General features: G+C 43.7%; 1 long non-coding RNA gene across 1 annotated transcript; it reads left to right on the top strand.

Annotated features, from left to right (window-relative positions):
* The first annotated feature begins 150 nt into the window (after positions 1-150).
* On the top strand, positions 151-16,749 carry LOC122708806. The gene is made up of 3 exons (XR_006345328.1): positions 151-1,880; positions 3,211-3,377; positions 14,824-16,749. It is a non-coding gene; the product is annotated as an uncharacterized LOC122708806 (long non-coding RNA).
* The last annotated feature ends 1,601 nt before the right edge of the window (positions 16,750-18,350 follow it).

The raw sequence follows: 18,350 nt of genomic DNA, 5'->3' as shown, positions 1-18,350 counted from the left end.
CTGCCCTCTTGAAGTCTGAGCAGCTGGGAAGGCAGGATTCAATCAGGAACTCAGAGCTGTGGGGCCCACTATAATCTACGGACTCTGAGAAGTAAGAATTCACCACGTGGAGAAACAAAAATTGGAAGGAAAATTATCTGTATCAAAAATGCAGATAAATGATTAAGAACTATATGTATACTGGGAGTTTCCTGGTGGCCGAGTGGTTAGGATTCCAGGCTTTCACTGCTGGGGCCTGGGTTCAGTCCCTGGTTGGGAAGCTGAGATGCCTCAAGCCAGGTGGCACCGTGCCCCACCCCCCACCCCCATCCCCGCGCCAAAAAGAAAGAACTATATGTATAGACAAAGATCACACAAATTGCTAAAGGGGCAAAAAATACAGTATTAAAAAAAAAAAAGATATGAAAATAGTGTCTCCATCTGATCTTGCCCTCCAATCCTTCACAGGCAAACACTGTTACCAGCTTGAATCCCTCCAAAGACATTCCATGCTAAGTCATCCAATATATTTGTATATTCTTTTTAAAATATAAATTAAATCATTATTATTAACATCCTGCATTTTGACAGTTTTTTTCATATCACAGAGAGCTGCACATCAGTACAGTAAGCTCTGTCTAATTTTAAAAATAACCACACATATCCTCTTTAATGGAATCCATCATTATTTAAGTGGTCATCTATCAATGATTTGTTGTTTTGTTTCCATTTCAAGTAATGCCTAATTACTTTGTATATACTTTCTTGTGCACACATGACCACTAATTTCATAGGAATTATTTCTAGAATCGCTGAAGCAGAGGTTATGTGCATGTTTTTTATTATTTTCATTTTTTAAATTTTCTTTTTAAAAATTTGACCACGGATGGAACCCACGCCCCCTGCACTGGAAGCATGGCGTCCTAACCGCTGGACCGCTAGGGAAGTCCCACTACGTGCATTTTTAATTCTAAAAGGCACTACCCTAATTTCCTTACCATAAATTGCACTAATTTACAGAGAATGGGAATGCCTGTTTATGTTCTTAAAGGACTGTCCAATCTGCACATCAATCATCTCATATAAACCTTGCAACACTCTCAAGAGGAGAAATGGGAGCTATTACAATTATCACCCTTTTAGAAATAAGGAAACCGAGGCCCGGTAGCTCCTGGGCCAGCTCCCATCTCCACATCTTTCTCCCTCCGGCCGGCCCGGCTCGGCCCGGCCTGGGACGAGTCACCAGCCAGGGCATCCCCTCCTCAGGATAAATTTTCAAACGGCAAGACGAAACGCTCCGAAGACCGCGACCCCCCCTCTTCACCTCGCTTCCCAGACGCCTCAGAGCCGCGGCTACCAAGAGAAACTACCTTTCGGCCTCCACGGCCTCTCCTACCCCGGCAGCACCCAGAAAGGGCCCAGGCCGGCCGGGGAACGTGGAGGCTCAGAACCGACTGCGACGCTGGGGCGCCATCTTGCGTCCGTTCCTCTGGCCGTCGGGTGACAGTCTAGAAACCACATTTCCCAGTGTGCCTAGCGCCGCTGCGCAGGCGCGAAGATTCCCCCCTGCCCCCGTTTCCATAGGAACCTTACCCTCCCGGGTGCCGGCGGCTAGACTCTGAGGAGAGTCGGTTGTCGGTCTCTCTGTGGTGCCCCGACGCCAGGACCTGGTCCATAGACTGTTGAGGGGGCAAAATAGGAGCCCGAGGGAAGGAGACCAGGTGGCCCTGCCTTCGGGCTGGGGCCAGCGCTTCCCAATTCTCCTCAGCCTCCGGGCCTCCGCGTTCTGAGGCGAAAGGAGCCGGGTTGGCGAGACCAAGTCAGGCACTGGTCCGCGCGGCCCTGCTGGTCCCACTCAGCGCTTTGTCACCCCCTGCCAAGAGCCTGCACCCCGCCGACAGGTATTCCCGGGGCGCGGGCCGGTGAGTTGATGATTGGCGCCCCAGGTGAAGGTGCGGGTAGCATCCGGCAGGATAACGGACGCCCCCGGAGTTGGATTCCGCTCTGCCTGTGATGGATCGGGGACCCGCGCTCAGGGCTTCACGTCCCCCTCTGTAAAGTGGAGCTTGGCCTGGTACTCTTGCGCACATTGCCATTCTGTTGCAGAGCAGTTCCTGGTTCTGTGAGACCCAAGGAACATGTCCCTTTATCTCTCTGGCCCCAAGTTTCCTCTCTTTAAAATAAGGAGATTGAAGCAGATGGTCCCTAAGGTCTTGTCTAGCAGGTATGGGGTCATTGTCCCTCATTGCAGACCAAATGCAAAAGGAAAAAAAAAAAAGGGACCTGTATGGTCTGGGCAAGAAGAGCCAGAGACGCTTGGGTTTGTGACTTTGGGCAAAGTGGCTACATCTCTTGAGGCTCAGTTTCCTGATTTGCAAAACTGGGGGTAATGATAGAACCATCTCAGGCTTTTGATGGTTAAATGGGAGTGAGTTTTTAGCCTACCTGTAATAAGTGCTGTCCCCTGTCCCAGCCATCAGTTCTGATACTTTCAAAAATATTCCTTAGCCACTGTGAGAACTTAATTTTTGGAGTCATTTCCTCCTAGGCAGGATGGTTTTATAGGCTGATCCTGATGGGAAAACCTAGGCCTTCTTACCCAAGGCTGGATGCTCAGAGCCGGTGTATCTCTTCCCTTCAGCCTCAGTACAGCACAGGATCACGAAGCAATCTTGAGTACCAGTGATGGACACTCCTTTGGCTCTTGTGGCTTTTGTGTCGTTCTTGGCTCTTCTTTTTCTGTGGCTCACTCTTCCCCAGAGATATTCCTCTCCCAGCTCTGACCCACCTGGGAGTGGGAAACTATGTACCACACCAACAGATTATTGAGACCAACAGCTGCTGCAAAGGAATGAGGCTGGCTCAGCAGCACCATCTTCAGGCTGGCTTCTAGGCCCTGCCCTTCCACAGGCCCGCCTAGGGCTGAACTTGTGCCAGGAGCTGATGCTGAAGCGGACCACTCAGAGCAGCTGTCCAGTGACCTGGGGAGTGGAGAACTTCTTTAGGATCTGGGATGGAGCTGTTACTTGAGGAAGGCAGAACAGAGAAGATTGAAGAGAGAATGGCTTGAGGACAGGACAAACCCTCCCAAGTCTTGTTTAGATGTCCTCTGGGATCCTCTGTTGCTCACAGAGGATGTGGTCATCCTCTGAACAAGAAAACTGGGGAGAGGTTAAGTAGGTACGACCAAGGAAGGGATGGACCACAGCTGACACTCCATTTTCTCACTAGATGTGAGGTGGTGCAGGACGTCTGGGCGCCACAAATGCTCCTTTTCCTGGAGGTGTGACCCAAAGTGAGCTGTTACGCCATCTCTCCGGTAACGTGTGCTCCCACCTGGGATCCTGCACTTCCTCTCTGCCCTGCTTCTCCAGTTTGCTCTACTCCACTGGCTGCAGGTAAGTGCCTGCTGAGTGTGTCAGGGTTCCCGTGTTAGTGAAGTGCCCCAGGAAGCCTTCATTACTCCAGACCTGGTGCAGCTCAGGGCCTGCCTCCATCAACCTGCTGCAGGGTCATGATGATCTATTGCAATTTACAACAGCTGAAAAGTCTTATGACTTTCACTTTCCCATCTGCGGGATATTGAGTTTTTAGGTTTAGGTCACAGAGCCAGTGGTAGCACTGAGACCAGGGGTCTTTCTACAGCCTTGGCTGTCATTGAAGTCGTGCCATCTGCCTCCTGATAAAGCCACAGTCCGAGGCTAACCTGCAGTTAAACCAGAGCTCTCCTTCCTCCCATTTCAGCCAGAATTCCCAGTTCATTTTCCCCAGTTCTCCAGCCCAGCTTCTCTGTCACTGAGCATATTTGACCAGAGCCTCTCACTCTCACATCCTTGCAAGTTGCTGACTTGTTCCCATGGCAGCAGGTCTTACCAGTGCTGGCACTCTTTTCCTTTCTCTGCCAGGCTTACTGGTTCCCAGGCAGTGGCCCTGGAGGGTTAGGACATTTTAGGGAATTCTGTATCTGGGCTTGAGGACCAAGAATATGAAAGCCGTCTTCCCAATGGGTGGGGAGGCAAGTTGGTAACATCTGCCCAGTGGGATTCCCTGGCCTGGGCAGTGATGCTACCCCCACCCCACTGGCACCCCTCAGTGAACCTTGGAGGTAAAGTTGGGGAGGCAAGAGTGGCAGGGAGGGCATACAGAGAAAGCCCTGGCTAAAGCGAGGCCCCACATATTGGCCTAACTCAGGCCAGACGTAATTGTGGAGGTTAGGCGACAGTTTGGGTGAAGGAGGCTGCCCTGGAGGCTGGCATGGGGAAAAAGAGCTGATTATATGCACCCCACGTTATTGATTTTCACACAGCCTGAGACGGCATGAAGCTGGGCATGTCTTCACACCACCTGTATCCGCAGGCCACGCTCTGCTATGCAGCTCATCTCTTGGTTTGGAGAACTGGCTCTGAGACCTCTGACTTTCTCCATGGCTTCCACTCTCACTGGTGGCTCAGCCCAATGCCTTGTCCAGTTCTGGGCACAGTCTGATTATCTTCATGTCCCAAACGTTCCTGTGCTAGACTGAACTCTGCCTCTTAAGAATGTCCGCTCTCCTGCCGACTCCAGGCTTTTATTTCCTAAACAGAAATGGGAAGTTGGGGAAACTGGGAGGCTAAGTGCCATGGGGATAGAGTAAGTGGTTTGGGGGCAACAAATAGAATTATTTGAGGGTCAGTGGGATGACTAGCTGGTTGGCAGAGATCCCCCAAGCCCCAGTACTGCTAGGTGCCCTGTATGGCAGGTGTGGCTGGCTGGAGCAAGGCCTACAGGCTCTCCCTGCAGCCAGATATGCTTCGGGTGGTCCCTGCTGCCCCACCTACATCCTGCTGCAGCCTCCCCCTCACCTCAGCCCTGCTATGTCATCTCTTCCCTCTCCTCCCTCCACTCCTGGCCCACTCATGCCTGGGCTGCTTAGGAGGGCTGAGCTTGGCCTGCATGCTGCAGGACTGGTGCTCTCAGGCAGATACTTGATTCCTCTCCTCTTACAACGGAAAAAGGACTCTGAAAATAGAGAAGGTTAGAGCAAGAGGACAGAACTACCTGAAAGCCAAGTGCAAAGGAATCAGGTTGAAGCGATGCTACAACCTGAAGGTTGTAGTCCAGAGAAGGTCTCAGGATACCAGTCAGCTCAAAGGGCCTGCTGGTCTCGGGGATGGGTTGTGGGGCCAGGTGAGGCTGGTCTAATGGAGAACTCTGTTTCAAGTTGGACCATTTGACAGCCAGAGGGTCTGTGAAGGATTCATTTGACAAGAAGACAGGGTTAAAACTAAACCTATTCCTTTTTCTTATAATTCTTCTCTTCAAGCCTTGAGCTTCAAACTTTTCTCTCCTGTTGACTTTCCCACCTCCTCTATTTATACGTAGGTGTAAATCTCAGGGTGATAACCCTTACTTTTCACATTTAATCAGTTATCAAATTCTGTGGGTCCTCCACAAAACAGTTGCCTTTTATTCCCACTTCCTGTACCTAACCCAAGCTCCTGCTCCCACTCCTAGACTACTATAATAGCCTCCTAACTGTGATGCCCTTTGGTCTGTCCAGAGTGTCCTGATTAGATTAACCTTTCAGGAGAATTGCATCACTTCACATGTTACTCCCATGTTTATTGCCTTCCATGGTGCTCCTGTTGCTTGCCAAGTACAGTACACACTCTCTGTTCTTTTGTTCAGGGCTTTTCCCAGTTTGGCACACAGCCTACCTACCTTTCTGACTTATCTCCCAGAACGTCCTAGTATGCACCTTTGACTCAAATCACACTAGATTACTCACTGTTTCTTGAAAACAATTTTCCTCCCCTTAACCTTTGTTCCTGCTGTTCTTTCTATCTAGAAGGGTCCTCTGTCACGTTCATTTATTCATTTTAAAATATTTATTGAGGTACTTCCCTGGTGGTTCAGTGGCTAAGACTGCGCTCCCAATGCAGAGGGCCGGGGTTTGATCGCTAGTCAGGGAACTAGATCCCACATGCCACAACCAAGACCCAGTGCAGCCAAATAAATAAAAGAGTTTTAAAAAAAATATGTATATATGTATTTATTGAATACCTTTTTATTTTGAACATTTTTAGATTTAGTTGAAAGCAGTAGTACAACAAACACATATCTAAATTCACCAGTTGTTAATCTCCTGCCACATGTCTTTCTTTTTGTTCCCTAGATTCACTAAAAATAAGTTTCAGGCATTAAGAGACTTTATCCCTAAATATTTTGGCCCATATCTCCTAAAAATAGAATATTTTCTCATATAACCACAATATCCTTTTTAAAAATTATGGTAAAATATACATAACATGAAATTTACTATTTTAACCATTTTAAGTATATATTTGTGGCATTAAATTTCTTCACAATGCTGTGCAACCATCATCATTATCCACATCCTGACCTTTTTCATCATCCTGAAAGGAAACTGTACCTAGTAAATATTCCATCCTCCCCTGGCAACCTCTGTCCTACTTTATGTCTCTATGAATTTGCCTGTTTTCAGTAAGTGGAACCATGTAAGTAGAACCATACAGTATTTGTCCTTTTGTGTCTGGCTTATTTCATTTAGCATGATGTCTTCAAGGTTCACCCATGAAGCATTATCAGGATTTCATTCCTAAGCAATACTCTGTTGTATGTATAGATCACATTCTGTTTAGCTACTCATCTGTTGAGGGACACCTGGCTTGTTTCTGCTTTTTGGCTATTGTGAATAATGCTGCTATGAACACAGGTGTACAAGCATCTGTTTGAGTCCCTGCTTTCAGTTCTTTCAGGTATATATCTAGAAGTGGAATTGCTGGGTCATATGGTAAGTCTATGTTCAATTTTATGAGGAACTGTGGAACTATTTACCATAGCGACCAGGAAATTTCACAATGCAGTATTATTATCTAGGTTAATTAGGCCATAATAGCATTTCTCCAAATATCCCTAAAATCTAGTTTTCCTGCCTTCTTGTTTTTCATGACATTGATATTTCTGAAGAATCTAAGCTAGTTTTCTGGTAAAATGTCCCTTGATTTAAATTTTCTTTGAATGTTTCTTCACAATTAAATTCAGGTTAAACCTTTTTGCAAGAATACTACATGAGGGACATGTTGTCTCTGTTGCATTGTTTTGGTCATTTCATGTTGCTTTATCTCATTAATGTTGATGCTGAACCAAGACACATTACATACAGAAGTACTATGAGAGGAAGAAAAGGCAGATAGGAGACAATGAATCACACTTTTAAATTGCTGACAAAGGGAGAGTTTCAGTCTAGAATTCTATATCCAGTGAAAATATCCTTTAAAATGAAAGAGAAATAAAAACATTTTCAGAAAAATGAAAGGTAGGAGAATTTATTGTCTGCAGACATGCACTATGAGAAATACTATGAAATTTTTCAGGCTGAAAGGAAATTTGGAAACTTGGATCTATAGAAAGGAATGAAGAGCCACAGAATTGATAATTCTGGGTAATTATAAAAGAATTTTTTTTCTTTTCTTAATTTCCATAAAAGACAAATAATTGTTTACAGCAAAAGCAATATAAGTGTAAGGTGCAGTTTATGATATATGTAAGAATAAAATATATAATAGTACAAAGGATGGGAGAATAAATGAAATTAAAGCTTCTTTTGTGAAATGTGTTCAATTACACTGTGATAAATTAGTGATGCATGTTATAATTTCTAAAACAATCATTAAAAATAATAAAAATGATAAAAAGATACAGCTAAAATCCAAAGAGAGGAAATAAAGTATAATATTAATGATATTTAATATTGAATTATAATGTGTCGCAGGTATCTATATTAATAATGAATACTATTAGATATATGCTATTAATTATATATGATATTAATATAGATTTAATATTCAGTTCCTCAGAAGTCAGGAAAAGAGCTAAGGAACAAAAGAACATGTGAGGCAAATAGAAAACAAATAGCAAGATGATAAACTTTGTTATGGGTTGAAATGTGTCTGCCATCAAAGCATATACTGAAATCCTGCACCTCAGATTGTGACTGTATTTGGTAGAGTCTTCTTTTTCTTATCTGTTAAAATTTAAAAAAATTTTTTGGAGGTGGAATCTTTATAGAGGTATTACGTTAAAATGAGGTCATTAGGGTAGACCCTAATCCAATATGACTGGTTTCTTTATTGGAGAAGGCAATGACACCCCACTCCAGTACTCTTGCCTGGAAAATCCCATGGACAGAGGAGCCTGGTAGGCTGCAGTCCATGGGGTCGCTAGGAGTCGCACACGACTGAGTGACTTCACTTTCACTTTCATGCACTGGAGAAGGAAATGGCAACCCACTCCAGTGTTCTTGCCTGGAGAATCCCAGGGACGGCAGGGCCTGGTGGGCTGCCGTCTATGGGGTCGCCCAGAGTCAGACACGACTGAAGCAACTTGGCGGTGGCGGCGGCGATTTCCTTATAGGAAGAGGATATCTGGACACAGGCATGGACAGAGAGAAAACAACATGGAGACACAGGGGGATGATGGTTGTCTACAAGCCAAAGACTGAGGCCTGGAAGAGATCCTTTCCCACCCACCTCAGAAGGAACCAACCGTGCCAACACCATAATCTCAGACTTCTTGCTTCAGAGCTGTGAGTAAATAAATTTCTGTTGTTTAAGGCCCCCAGCACAAAGCACTTTGCTATGACAGCCCTTGCGAACTAACACAGATTTAAACCCAACTGTATTAATAATTCCACTAAATATAAATGCTCCAGTTAAAAAACAGAGCTGGTCAGATTGAAAAATCAAGACCCAACTATAGTTGACCCTTGAACAGTGCAGAGGTAGGGGACACCAACCCACCCAGCAGTGGAAAATTTGAGTGTAACTTTATAGTTGGCCCTCCCTATCTGCAGCTCTCCATCTGCAGAGTCAACAAACCGCTGACAGTTTAGTACTGTAGTACGTGTTTATTGAAAAGAAATCCATGTATAAGTGGGCCCTGCAGTTCAAATATGTGTTGTTCGAGGGTTAACTATATATATCTAAGAGAGATATAATTTTAATATACATATAACAGACCATAAAAGATGAAAAAAAGATATATTATGTACATTAAAAGCTTGTATGGCTACATTAGTATCAGATAAAGTAAATTTTGAGACAAGGCGAAATAGCAGAGAAAAAGGCATTTCATAATCAAAAAAGGGTCAGTTGAACAGGAGGATATAATCCTAAATGTGTGTGCATGCATGGTTGCTTCAGTCCTGTCCGACTCTTTGCGATCCCGTGAATTCTAGCCTGCCAGGGTCCTCTGTCCATGGGATTCTCCAGGGAAGAATATGGAGTGGGTTACCTTGCCCTGTACCAGGGGATCTTCCAGACTCAGGTATCAAACCTGTGTCTCATGTCTCCCTCATTGGCAGGCAGATTCTTTACCACTAGTGCAACCTGAATCCTAAATGTATACACCTAATAGCAGAGCTACAAAAAATGAAATAATAATTGACAGAACTAAAGGGAAAAACCGACAAAAGGATAATTGCATTCAGAGATTTGAAAACCCCTTTACTGATAACTGGTAGAACATTTAGGCAAGAAAGCAATGGGATTTAGAAAATCTAAACAATACAATCAACCAACCTGATATAATTGACAGCATATCAGCAGGACAGCGTATCAGCACAGCATATCAGCAGGACAATCAAGAGAGGAGAAACTCTCTTAAAGAACGTGGAGCTTAAAGAAACTCCACCCCATAAATGCAGAATGCACATTTTTTTTCAAGTACATATGGAATACTCACTAAGCTAGATTATATCCTTGGCCATAAAATAGATCTCAATAAATTTCAGAAGATTAAAATCTCATAGAATATGTTCTCTAATCACAGTGGAATTAAGTTAGAAATAAATAAATAATATATCTAGAAAATCCATAGATGTTTGGAAATTAAAGACTGTATTTCTTTATAACTAATGAGTCAAGAAAACAAATGAAATTAGAAAATATTTAAAGCTGAACCATAATGAAAGCACAGCATATCAAAAATTTGTATAGTGCAGCTAAAGAAGTTCTTAGAGGAGAATATTTAACTTTAAATGCCTATATCAGAAAAAAAAGAAAATTTTAAAGTCAATATTCTACATTTCTACCTTAATAAGCCAGAAAAAGTTTGGTGGTTTCTCAAAAAGTTTAACAGAATTACCATATGATCCAGCAGTTCTACTTCTGAAAATATTCCCAACATACATTCATATAAAAACTTGTATATAGGTGTTCATAGCAACATTAGTCATATAGTGGAAAAGTAGGAACAACTCAAATGTCCATCAACTGTTGAATGGATAAACAAAATATGATATATCGGCCCAATGGAATACTATTCAGCCATAAAAAATAAATAAAAGAGTCACATCTTGAGTACCTTATGCTAAGTGAAAGAAGTCAGACATAAAAGGCCACATATTGTATGATTCCACTTACATGAAATACTCAGAATAGGCAGGTTCATAGAGATAGCAGACTGGTGGTTGGCAGGGGAGAACTAGGACTGACTGTTAATAGAGTAATGAAAATGTTCTGGAATTAGATGGTGGCGATTATTGCACAACATAGTGAATATACTAAAAACCATTGAATTGTACGCTTTTTTCTTTAGTTATTATTTATTTTCGGCTGTGCTGGGTCTTCGCTGCTGTGCAGGTTTCCTCTGGTTGTGGTGAGTGGGGGCTGCTCTTTAGCTGCAGTGCGTGGGCGTCTCGCTGCAGTGGCTTCTCTTGTTGCAGAGCACCAGTTCCGGGTGCACGGGCTTCAGTAGTTGTGGTGGGCAGGCTCCAGAGCACGGGCGCAATAGTTGTGGCACACAGGCTTAGTTGCTCTGCAGCATGAGGGATCTTCCTGGACCAGGGATTAAACGTGTGTCTCCCACATTGGCAGGCAAATTCTTTAACACTAAGCCACCAGGAAGCCCAAATAATGGCAGTTATATGACTACTATCTCAAAAAAGGAATAAAAGTAAAAATGAACAAACTAAACCCAAAGGAAAGAATAGTGAAGAGCAGAAATTAATGAAATAGAAAATATACAGAGAAAGCGCAGCAAAAAAAATTTAATTAATTAAAAAATAATATAAAAAGAACCACTTTGGAAAACAGATGGGCAGTTTCTTGTAGAATTGAGTGTATATTATATTACACCTCCCAGCAATTTGACTGACATCTACCCGAGAGAAATGAAAATATGTGCCTATACAAAGACTTGTACCTAAATATTTATAACAGCTTGATTCATTAGAGTCCAAAACTAGAAATAACCCAAATGTTCATCAACTGATAACTGGATAACTACATTTTAATATATTTGTACAATGGAATATTATTCAGCAGCAAAGAAGTGCTGATATACAATAACGTGAGTAGATCTCACAGATATTATATTGAGTTGATGTAAGCCAGATATGCTGAATGGTAGCATTTATATGAGTTCCAGAAACAGCAAAACAAATCTTAGAATATAGGGATCAAGTTGTCTAAGATGGGAGAAGAGAGAGAGACAAGGTGCAGAGGAGAATGGGGGAACTTTCTGGGCTGATGGAAATGTCCTAGATCTTAATTGGATTGGATTGGTAGTTACACTGGTGAATAACTGTTATCTTGGTGGGGCAGCCAAAATAAAAAGAAAACAAAATCTGTATAGTTTTGTTGTAGATAAATGATACTTCAATAAAGTTAATTAAAAAAAAAATCAATATATTGATACCTCCAATTCAACTCCAACACTTCAGAACTCTTTCCCACCTTCCCCAATTCCAATTTTTCCCCCCTCTCTACATGGCTTGTGGGATCTTAGTTCCCTGACCAGGGATCAAACCCATGCCCCCTGCAGTGGAAATGCAGAGTCCTAACCACTGTACAGTCAGGGAAGTATCCCTCAATTCCATATTTTATCTCCCTTTTTTCACAGTGAAGTCTCTGGTTCCAAACATCTATATATTTATTCATTTTTTAAAAATATTTTTAATAAAAAGACAGCAAAACAGTTTTAGAATTTATATATCAATACCATTTATCAACAACAAACCTACTAAGTAAAGCTCAAGATTTCTTTTGTGTGTGGTTCTTTTGTTCTTACGAAGTCCATGAATTGTGTTCAAAATTTACAATTCTTATATTATTTTTCTGTGAGGTTATATTATTAACATATAGTTGGATTCATTTGCTACCATTTATATTCAACTTTAGGATTTTTGAAAATCTCTTTTGATACATTTTTAAATATGCAAAATGTTTATGTGGTTCAAGAGCTGAAATTATATACGAAAGTATATTCAGAGAAATCTCATTCCCGTCCTATCTCATCCACTTTCTTCTTACCTGCCCCAAACAGTAACCATTTTATTTGTTTCTAGTTTACTCTTCCAGTGTTTCTTTTTTCAGATATGTATCTCATTTCCCATTCTTTCTTATCCAATGATAGTATACTATGTATTTAACAGTTTGTCTGGTAATCACTCCATATCAGCTAATGGAAATCTTCCTCATTTTTCAAAATGGCTACACAGTATTCCATCGAAAGGGTTTGTTTAATCTGTGGATCAGAATTTAGGGTGTTTCCAATATTCTGCTTTCACGAATAATGCCGGCGAATATGCTTTTGCATATGTTGTTTCCTGTTTGTCGAAGTGACTCTTCAGGGTAAATTCCTAGAAGCGGGGTTGCGGGTCAAAGGTGAATGCCGTGTCGTCTTGTCAGCGCTATCAGATTCCCCTCCATGGAGGCTGTGACGTTTTCTGCTCCTGTGTGTTTCCCCCAAGCCTTGTCAACAGACTAAACTGGTCAAATGTTTCAGCTTTTACCAGTCTTTATTTTCTTATGTATTTATTTATTTTTGGCTGGGCCATGTCTTCATTGCTGTGCAGGCTTTTCTCTAGTTGTGTCAAGTGGGGGCGACTCTTGGTTGCAGTGCTGGGGCTTCTCATTGTGGTGGCCTCTCAGGTCATGGAGCACAGGCTCTAGGGTGTGTGGGCTTCAGCGGTTGTGGCACATGAGCTCAGTATTGTGGTGCACGGGCTTAGTAGCTCCGAGGCATGTCGGATCCTCCCGGACCAGGGATCGAACCCATGTCTCCTGTATTGGCCAGGCGGGTTCTTTACCACTGAGTCAGTAGGGAAGCCCTTTTGCCAGTATTGTTTGGAATGAAGTGGCATATCTTTTGATGTATTTAAGAGTAGACTGAAAACTCTTTAAGGCTTGGGACCCAAGCCACATATTCTCCACACGACTCACTCTAGCAGATGCCCCATTTGCATTTGTTAAATGAATAAATGAATGAATGGTCGGACTTATATTGGACTCATCATGTTTGCACTCTTGTGAAACCTGTTCCCATGACAAGTTCCCTCTTGTCCCAGTGTAGCGCAGTGCCAGGTGCCTGGCAGAGGTCTAGTGAACAAGGAGATGGGCCAGCTAGAAGTGAGTCCTGAAAAAAAAAAAAAAAAAGAAGTGAGTCCTGGACCTTCCCACTGCCAGTTCAGTTTAGTTCAGTCACTCAGTCGTGTCTGACTCTTTGCGACCTCATGAATCACAGCATGGCAGTCCTCCCTGTCCATCACCAACTCCCAGAGTTTACTCAAACTCATGTCTGTCGAGTCGGTGATGCCATTCAGCCACATCTTCTGTCATCCCCTTCTCCTCCTGCCCCCAATCCCTCCCAGCATCAGGGTCTTTTCCAGTGAGTCAACTCTTCGCATGAGGTGTCCAAAGTACTGGAGTTTCAGCTTCAGCATCAGTCCTTCCAATGAACACCCAAGACTGATCTCCTTTAGGTCCCACTGCCAAGACCCCACCAAACAGACAGGTAGAAGCCCCTTTTCTCCCTATATTCTCCCAGTGGAATATAGTTAAAAGAGTGTGGCATCATGAGTGCAGAAAATGCACAAAACCATCGCAGTGCGTGATACAAAACCCTTGTATCCTAGTGGAATTGTTTCTATTATTTTTATTTGTTTTGTCCATGCCCCACAGCATGTGGGATCTTAGTTCCATGTAGTACTTATTAAATAAACACATTAACATGGATATGGTGAGACTTTTTTCTTATTGATTGATCAAATAGGTAATATAAAGTTCAAGGTTCAAAAGTCTCATTTAATGGAAAATTTCCCCTCATTCCTATTTCCAACCCACCAAGTTACCTTCCTCTCAAAGACAACTGATGGTATTGAGTTCGTGGGTATCCCTTCAGAGATATTATATGCAAGAAAGAGGTGAATGCACACACATTTTAACCCAAACTGTAGCATAGTGTGCACACTGTTCTGTAAATCCTTTTTTTCCCACTTAACTATTTGTTTCAGAGCTTATTCTATTCTGTACCAATACATAAAGAGTTTCCTCAAACTTCTTCACAGGGTGCAGTGTCCACTGTGTACTACTACTTACTTTCTGGTTGCCTTATTGATAGGTGTTTAGGCTGTTTATAGTCTTTGCTATTACAAACAGTGCTATAATGTTATTTTATACATACAAGAGTATCTGTAAGGTACATTTCTACATACGCACTGAAAGGGATCTGTGTACTGGTAATTGTGATAAACAAGGCCAAATTGGTGTCTTTGGGGTGTACCAGTTTACACACCAGCACTGCGGGGGTGAAAGGATCCTGGGCAGCTGTGCTCTTGAGAGCATGTAGAGACGTTGGCTGGATGTTGTCTCCACTCCATCGAGAGGTGGTGGTGGTGTAGTCACCAAGTCATGTTCAACTCTTGTGACCCCATGGACTGCAGCCCGCCAGGCTCCTCTGTCCATGGGACTCTCCAGGCAAGAATACTAGAGTGGGTTGCTATTTCCTTCTCCAGGGGATCTTCCCGACCCAGGAATCCAACCCAGGTCTCCTGTGTTGCAGGCAGATTCTTTACCAACTGAGCTATGAGGGAAGCCCAGAGGACCTCAGATAAATGCTCAGCGGGCTGGGCCAGAGAGGGTGCAGGTTTCAAAACAGGAATTGAACAGGATCCTGCTTCAGAAGCCGGTTGTCGTAGGTTCTGCGGCGCTGAAGCGGAGGCCTGGGGCCTTTAGACTCTGTAGCTGGTCACAATGGCAAGCAAAGGAGGGTACATCCTGCTCGGGCTCCTGTTCTTCCTGGCTGTCCTCTGCCAACTAGGTCACAGCCTGCAGTGCTACAGCTGTGTTAACCAAGTGGACTGCGCTACAGCCATCAACTGTTCACAGAATCAAGATGCTTGTCTCTACGCTAAGGCTGTGCCGCTAAAATTTTACCACCAGTGTTGGAGGTATCAAGATTGCAATTTTGAGTTCATTGCAAGAAGCTTAGGGGAGAAGCAGCTCCAGTATCACTGCTGCCAGAAGAACCTGTGTAACAAAAGTGACAGGACGAGTATATCCGAGAAGACACCACTGCTGGTCACTCTGTTGCTAGTGGCAGTCTTCCGCTTTTATCTCTAAATCTATGCCAGGAGGGCTTCTCCTGCATGTCCTGTTTCTATATATTCCTTCCTTCATGTGATGCTGTGTTCTAAAGGCTTTTTGTTTTCCAATTGGATCCTGTTGGAAAAGACTAAAACTAGCTTGAGCAACTTGAATAATAGAGGAACTCAGAAAGACTCTGAAGACCAGTCCTGTTGGCAGAGAAGACCTGTTTGAGTTGAAAAAAGTTAAGAGTGAACTGCATGTAATTTGAGTGAGTTGACATGCTTCTTACTCTGCACTTCGTGGGGCCAGCTTTGCAGGGACAGCTTGAGTAGCTACTCTGCAATCCTTAGACATTTCCCTCTGGTTCCTTGGATGTAATTAGCGTGATCAGTACTTTCTTGGGGTAGCTGGGGCAAGGGTCTCCTTTTCAACAGTTTCTCTCAGAAGGAATGCTTTATGCTCGCCTTTCATGGCGCTTGTATTCAGGTAGGCATGATGCATCTTTCAGATGTGGGTTGTCAGTCAGGGACAATGAAATTCTTAAAGAAGAGTAGTGGGAATGACTATTGTATTCTCAGCTGCCTGGGAAGGAGGTAAACTTTCCAGATGGCAGAGCATGGAAACACAAGGTTTGTCTTTCAAGAGGTACCAGTGGCTCAAATCTGTTTTCCTCTGTCCCTCAATTTTGTATTGGCTTTGCTGTCTTTCGCTAGAAAAACTCAGTAGCATAAATGAACAGCGTGTTAAAACTCTCCCTTCCACTGCCTACCTTTTCTATTGACATGGTAGGCTGTCTTGGCTTTGTCACACACAGTTAAAAACTAAACATTTGAATATTCTGTGTTACATATGACTTGCAGTTATTAAGTATGCTTATTTTAACTGTTACTGGTAGGAACACTCTTCATGTGTGTATGTATAATGAGTGACTGGAACAGGAGGGGCCTTTGGGGTTAGGATTTGAAAAGTTGCAAACGTCATCATGAACAGTAGCAGGCCTGCAGGGATGTGTTTACCTGCCGACACACAGCCAGTAGGCTCCTAGCTGAGTCAGCACAGATTGTGTAAAATACATTTGTAGGGGCTATTAGCATCATCACAAATGCTGAGGCTTTCAGAAGCATTATCAGTTTGCTAAAAAGTGCCCACCTTTTCAGGAGGACAAAATTTTGCCTTTTTTCTTGTGGGTACTGGTGAATAAGATTCAGTAGACTTAATGACATTTGTATGCTTACAATCTTGGCTGTATGTAACAGCATAGCTTGACTTTTACAGATAAAGGTGAAATTTCTTGATTTTTTTTTTAAATCTTTGTTTTTGTGATGTGCTGGACAGACTGAAATGAATCCTGCCTTTTTTCTGAAAATAAAATCTCATCAAATGCAAAAAAAAAAAAAAAGAAGTTGACAGCCTTGATGCCTTCCTTGACAAGAAGGCTCTAGGAAAAGATGGCTCCTGCCGTTGAGGTCACACAACCCGAAGAAGTGACTTAGGAGACCAAATTGCACTGGAGTTCAGGACTAGCCTCCAGAACTGGGACCTAAATGATTCTCACAGGCTGGATAGGACCAGCAGGTCAAATGGTAGGTGTGGGTGAGGCGGGAGGGTTCTCTCAACTCTGAGTGCTTTGTTGTTCAGTCGCCCACTCGTGTCTGACTCTGCAACCCCATGGACTGCAGCACACCAGTCCTCCCTGTCCCTCACCATCTCCTGGAGTTTGCCCAAGTTCACGTTCATTGCATCGGTGATGCCATCCAGCCATCTCATCTTCTGACGCCCTCTTCTCCTTCTGCCCTCGATCTTTCCCAGCATCAGGGACTTTTCCAGTGAGTCATCTATGCACATCAGATGACCAAAATACTGGAGCTTCAGCTTCAGCATCAGTCCTTCCAGTGAATATTCAGGATTGATCTCCCTTAAGATTGACTGGTTACTATGCAGCAGTGCCTGTGCCGGTTACTCTGGTGACAAGGATAACATACTCTCTGGCAGTGGAGATGCTGAAATGTCCAGTTGTAGCAGTGTGACACATTGCTACATAATAAAATATGAGCTTCCCTGGTGGCTCAGATGGTAAAGAATCAGCCTGCAATGCAGGAGACCTGGGTTCGATCCCTGGGTCAAGAAGATCCCCTGAAGAAGGGAATGGCAACCCACTCCAGTATTCTTGCCTGGAGAATCCCATGGACAGAGGAGCTTGGCAGGCTATAGTCCATGGGGTCACGAAGAGTTGGACATGACTGAGTGACTAATACTTTCACAGGAAGAGGAGGAACCCTTAATTCTCCTCAGGGAAAGTGCCTGGAGAGAAGAGCATGCAGTCAGGGTGGGGCTCACAGGAGGAGGAGCCAAGGGAACCTCCTGGTGAGGTGAGAGGCTTCCTCCTCATAGGAGGTCTCTAGGAAATGCCTGTCCCTTCAGAAGAGAAAGGACCGAAGTAGGGCTCAAGAATTACCTGGCACTTGTCCTGGGTGGAAGCCATGTGGAAGCCCCTACTCATCCTTGAATGCTGAGTTAAAGGACCTTTCTGGAAGTCTGAGTTCCCAGAGTCCAGTTTACACCCATCTTGTGGCAGCGTTTACAGTTCTTTGGCACATCTTTTCTCTGTCTCCCACTGCAGTAAGCTCTTGGGGCTTAGGGACTAGGGTTCTGATCTGCCATGACCAGCACGAGACCAGCACAAAGCTGGTTTCTAATTTAGGACTCAGGTGGATGAACTGGAGGCCAGCCTACCTGCCAAGGAAACTAGCAATCATGTTGCAGACGCCCTAAGTCCTCGAGGTGGTGTCAGCCCCGCTCAAGCTGGCACTGCTGTGGCTCCCATCTACTTCTAGACTAACTCAGAAACATCTTCCTTTCCCTGTTTACTCAAGTTTCTTGGTAAATTAGCTCCCTAAGCCCTCACGCTACCAGCGAGTTTGTCTGAGTTTGAAGGTGGATAAATGTTGCCACACCTGAGTCAATAAAGAATGAATCAGTGTGCCCCTCATTGATGGGTGT

This window comes from Cervus elaphus, chromosome 2 (assembly GCF_910594005.1).
Source record: "Cervus elaphus chromosome 2, mCerEla1.1, whole genome shotgun sequence".
Lineage (NCBI taxonomy): Eukaryota > Metazoa > Chordata > Mammalia > Artiodactyla > Cervidae > Cervus > Cervus elaphus.
This window is presented reverse-complemented; position numbering and strand designations above follow the sequence as displayed.